This window comes from Pseudorca crassidens, chromosome 10, assembly GCF_039906515.1.
Source record: "Pseudorca crassidens isolate mPseCra1 chromosome 10, mPseCra1.hap1, whole genome shotgun sequence".
NCBI classification, from domain to species: domain Eukaryota; kingdom Metazoa; phylum Chordata; class Mammalia; order Artiodactyla; family Delphinidae; genus Pseudorca; species Pseudorca crassidens.
The window spans coordinates 29,526,768-29,532,767 of record NC_090305.1 but is presented as its reverse complement, the minus strand read 5'-3'; positions in this window follow the sequence as shown (position 1 = coordinate 29,532,767).

Sequence of the window (6,000 nt, the reverse complement as noted above, 5' to 3'; positions counted from 1 at the left end):
AACTTAACATTCCTTTTTGGGAAACGAAGAATCAATCTCACTCACTCATAGTCACACCTGTTATACATCTTATGCTCAATACTTGGAATGTCCACTTTGTTTCATTTGGACACTCAACCAAATGTCTATGACTGTACTACATGGCCCCTCCCAGCACCTGCAACGCCAGGATGAGGAAAATGTACACACATTGGGCTGGGGAGAGGCAGAAGGGAAGAGAGGCCGGAAAAAGACGTCTGAGGCTGGTGACCAGTCTTCGTTAAAGTGAAAAACAAAAAGCAAAGAGAGATGGGCTAGAAAGGCATTGTCACTTAGGGACCTGAGAGTCCCGTACATTTGGAAATGTCCTAAGTGGAAGTTATGGCAATGCCTTTGATATTCTTAAAGTCTATTTTATATTAACAAGGGAAAAGTAATTAGACATTTCTTTTGGTTGTGAGTCTTCAGGATTCTTCCCTGTAAAGCCTTCTTTGGTCTGGACTATTTTTCTTTCTACTTGTCAAGGGTCATTACACTTTTCTATAGGATAATGAACAAGAAAAAGAAATATACATCCAGGGTCCTTCTCTCCTTCACAGCTGCCCATGGCCTTTCTCCTCAGCTTTAAACAAGTATTTTGTAAGCCACCTCGACAGAACGCTCCGATATGAATGTTCTGCATGATTAAATCGCTGACACACTGACCTTCATACCCTTGAAAATTGGGTTTCCTTTCCCACTGAAGGAAGAGGAAGAAAAAAGAAAATGTATTGGACTCCTATATATTCAGGCATTAAACAAGCCTGAACATGATGACAATAGATAATTGTCATCTTTCCGATTTTTCTTTTTTTTTTTTTTTTTTTGCGGTGCGCGGGCCTCTCACTGTTGTGGCCTCTCCCGTTGCGGAGCACAGGCTCCGGACGCGCAGGCTCAGTGGCCATGGCTCACGGGCCCAGCCGCTCCGCGGAATGTGGGATCTTCCCAGACCAGGGCACGAACCCGTGTCCCCTGCATCGGCAGGCGGACTCTCAACCACTGCGCCGCCAGGGAAGCCCCCATCTTTCCGATTTTTAACAAATAACTAGAAATAAGATAGCCTGTCCAACGTGGTCAATAGCCGGACTGATATTCGAACCCTTCTCTCTGGACCTTGAAGACTGTATCTTTCCTCGAAGTGCACTGCTTTGGGGCCGTGACAATATCATATAGAATTCACGCTGCTTTATTAACTTCAGCACTATTAATATTAGTAATAGCCGGTATTTGTTGGAGGCTTACCAAATACCAGGCAGTATGCCGAGAATTTTCAGGTTCTCTCATGAACTCCCAACAATAACTTTCCAAAGAGTTATTACCCTTAGCTTACAGATGAAGTAACTGGGCTTTGGGAATGGAACCAAGTTAATACCGTTAGTAAGTGTTGGAGCCAGGCCTCAATCCCTTTTCTTTCTTATCAGTTCTGTTACATTACACATCTATCATTAACACTTCTCTGCTCGCACCAGTACCAAGACTGTCTTGATCCCTGAGGCTCACGGAAGTGCTGTCATTAGAAAATGAAACAAAAAAGTCCTCACTCCCTGCCCTACCCTCCTGCACAGGGCAAGGTTTATTCAGATCCTAATCTCCTGCCCTCAGCCTGAAACATTCCCCCTTTCAGTTCTCTAAGTTGGTGGTTCCCAAATCTGAGTGTGCATCAGAATCCCCCGGAGGGCTTGTTAAAACAGCACTCCCTGGGCACCACTCCAGAGTTTCTGATTTAGGAGGTCTGGGGTGGGGTCCAGGAATTGGCATTTCTAAGAAGTTCCAGTCATGCTGATGCTGCCGGTTGAAGATATAGTTTGGGAATCATTGCTCTAGTCTAAAAGAACGCAGGGCAGGTGCACTGCATGTTTGCAGAATTTAATATGTAAAAAATTATCAACACAAATTTTGAAAGTGATTCCATGAATGTGACTTCTTACATATTCCTTTGAAAGCTGATGGGGAGGGGGGCTGTATAACGTTCCCCGCATCAGGTGACATAGAGGACAGGTGGGGCTGGCTCCCCACACCCAGCCTACTTCAGGAAAACAAAGTCACGTTATCACCAGCACCAGGCAAGCTTTCGTGCCACAAAGAGTTGTCCTTGGCAGTGCCTGGCTGTGTATTGTCATGGAATCCACAGCTGCCTCGCCGTGCTCTACTGGGGGACATGGCTGAGATCTAAGAACCAGGAAACCTTATCCATAAAAGCAATGTGTCCCTTGGCAACACATCACACTGGGGCTCTCCTCTCCTCTGGTTTCAAGTGTCAGGTCAGAATTCCAGAGGGGTGTTGCCTCCCATCTGGCTGGCATAAAAGTAGTTGTTGGCAATGCTTTGTCTGTGATTCCTACCCAGCAAGATAAGGTCTTGCCAAACCCACTTGGTACTCTTTGGTGATAAATTTCTCTTCTCCCAGGGTGTTACCTATGAAGAGACGCAGAATCAGAGAAAGTCAGGACTGGAAGGGATCTCTGAGCTTATCGAATTAATGCAGATCTGTGGTTTTACTGATGGGAAGTTGACCCACAGAGAAGTGATGGAGGCAAACTAGAGGTGGGCCTCCCAAGGACTCCATCCCAGAGAGAACCCTCTACATAAGCCCCATGGAGCCCATCATGGAAATGTACATGGGCACTTTTTTTTTTTAGGATCAAGCAGGTGAAATGGAGACAAATTACAGAAGAGTTTGTGGTCACCAGTGGACTCTTCCCCCATCACTTGTCCTTTTCTCAAGTTCTAACCCTTCCCTGACCTTGCCCGGGTTATCAGGAGAAGCTGGAGTCGAGTGTCTGGATAAATTACTTCATGGTACAGCCTGAGGGTCCAATATTTATCCCAAAGCAATAAATCTCTATTCACAAAATATTAGGAATGGTTGCTGCTTGCATAGAGTGAAGCGAGGAGGCTTTCTGAACAAGGGAAGTGAGGCAGAGTGGAGTGCTCTGGACCCTTCCTGCTGTGTACAGCTTACCCAAACTCTCCGAGTCCCAGCTTCCTTATCTATAGAAGGGGGAAAATAATATGCAACTTACTGTGTTGTTCTGAGGATTAACGAGCATGATCTATGCTGAGTCTAAGACAGAAACTGGGATCCTGAGGGCTTTGGTCACCTCTGTTCCCTTTCCTACCCTTTCTGTCAATAATGTAATAGGGAAGAACAAATCTGACTCCATATTGGATCTGTCTCTTTTATTTTAATCTTTGTATTCTATTGCTTTTGCTACAAGTTAATCACTAAAGGGGTGTTGCCTAAGGCTTAAAGTATACATAATGGCCCATCCTGGGGAACCCTGCCTCCCATGCCTGAGGATTAAGCTAAAATACCTTTGTTTAGCTCACAGGAAACATCCCGACCAGGCCAACCTATGAATGGCTGCAGGAAAGAAGAAATCAACACATCCCCTCCGGAGTCTGGCAGGAACCAGGAAATATTTGCAAAACTTAACCCTTTTTTTACTTTACCTCCTCACCTTCTCCTCTTGGCTCTATAAAAGAAACTAGCACCCAAATCTGGGCAGGATGCTTCTTTGGGACACTAGTCCACCCACTTCTTGGTCTGCTGGCTTTCCAGATAAGGTCACTATTCCTCGTCCCAACACCTCATCTCTTGATCTATTGGCCTGTTGTGCAGCGGGCAGTATGAGCTTGGACTGCGTAAGGCTAACGCAAGCCCTGGCAGCAAGGGGAGGGCTGAGGAATAAATTGCCAGCAGCCCTGAGCTTTCCTGATTCATCTTTGAGGCCCTAGTAAATCTTTGCTCTGAATGAAGTCACTATTTTATGTTTCTTTTGTTCTGTTCCCTCCGCCCTGAAGAGTTAGGGTAATGCGTTCATGGAAGCTCATGTATGACAAAACTGTGCAAAATCTGCCAAACCATTTTCCCCCAAAGTAAACAATGAATCCAAAAATCTAGGAACATCCCCAATCTATTTGGTGCCACATACTTGCATTAACTTGCATTTGCCCAAGTTACTCAAGGTATATCCTGTTAGACAACCTACATTTTAAATAAAACACTGGTTTTCTAGCAGGCAAAAATCCCCTGCCAACCACGGCTAATTCCTGCTTTGCTTCAAAGCAGGCTTCAACTGTTCGTCAGCACCCTTGGGCTTAAACCCAGGAAACAGAGGTATTGTTTCCCAGCCCCAAACAGAGTTATTACATTCTTAGCTCCCAATCTCTTTTACTAGACAAAACACAGCAGCAACACTGTAAATTGTTCCTAATTAGAGTAGCTGGATTAAAACGCCTTTCACCTCGCCACATTCCAGGCTGGATCTCAGGTGTATTTAAGCTTTGAGCAATTTGTCCAGGATTTATTTCTTGGTCAGAGCCTGCCCCCTGAAGTTTAATAAAGGTAAGTACAGCACAGTTTTGCTGCCTTCTTTTAACAAAAGGCACATTGTCTTTCCTCATAAGAATCATTGAGAAAGAAATAGATTTGGGACTTTTACCAAAATCTGCATCCGGCTGGGAAACATTCTAGGTGCGACAAAATGACCATCCCTCAGCCCCTCCATTTGTTCTGGAAGCATCCAAAAAATGGAGAAAATTAATCTTTCTAAAATAGCTAGTTGCAGATCTGGAAGAGCTTATCCAATATGAGGGATGGCAACATCTAAACACGATTCCGTTCTCTGTGTTCAATGTGAAACTCTCCACTAGTGGAATTCCTTACCCTGAGTGCTTATTATATTCATACATTAATGATCTTCACATTCAAACTGGAATGGGCAAGTCAGGCTCTTTATCTTTCTTGACTCTCAGCAGTAGTTAACCCAGTTGCTGTCCTTGAACTCCTTCTTGAAATGCTTTTCTTTGCTTCTGGGTCCCATTGTCCTGGTTTCCCTCCTACTTCACAGGCTGCCCTTCTCCTTCCTCTTTACTGAATCCTCGTCCTCTCCCTACTTCTAAATGATGGGGTACCCTCAAAGCTCAATGCTTGGACCTACTCACTTCTTTCCCTGTACCTGCTAGGTGATTTCATCTGGTCCCATGGCTTTAACCATAATCTCCAGGGTGAAGACCCTAAGAGTGTATCTCTAGCCCAGATTCTCCCTGGAACAATAGATTGGTATGCCAAGTGTCCTACTGGACATTACAAATTGAAGGTTTCGTAGGTATCTCCAAGAACTGAAGCAGCTGACCAAGGCTACATAAGCTTGTGGCCAATCAAATCAATCAAGGTGACTTCCTATTTCAGGATGTCTCATGCTGTCTCCAATTATACACACACACACATTAAACCAAAGTCACGTGGATATGATTTCAAGAGTCAAATAACTCTATAATTCCCTGCTTCTCAGAGACAAACTCTTTTAACTGATTTAGTTGATTCTTTTGATATTTATTTCTATGTTTCTAAATAACATGACTATAATGCTACTTCTTGGTTTCTCAGTTTTATTGATTTCCAAAAACAAAGAATGAGTATTTACATCTCTTTTCCTATCCTCTCAAATATACTTCCTATTCTCCACCTTCCCGATACATCGTTATTATTTTGGTTATATCCAAATCGTTTCACATTATTGGCACTCTGTATGCTCTATTCATAGCTGAGCCAGGTAGTATGCTTAACTGCTCTTCCTTTTTTGCACAACATTTTATTTCTGTTAGGTGTAACTTTTTTTACTTGCTTAGATTTCTGTGTTCTTGTGAAAAATCCATACCCAACCTACCTCAAAGTATGTAGGTCTCTTCTAAATAACACTCAAGTATATCAGGTATCCTATCATTTTCACCTTGTTGAGCAGTCTCTGCTGTGGGTCCAGCCTGGACCGGCCCCACGGCTGCTGTCTGGCTAGCGACTCCCTTATTCCCACACTAGAGGTTCCCTCTCTCTCTCTCTTCTACTGCATCTTGTGTCCCAAGTCTTTCTGGGCTTATTGCTGCCTTTGGTGCAGTCTATTCCCCAGTAACCTTTGGGAAAGGCAGTATTGCAGGAAAACGTGTCAAGAATTTCTGCGTCTGAAACTATCTTTATTCTTC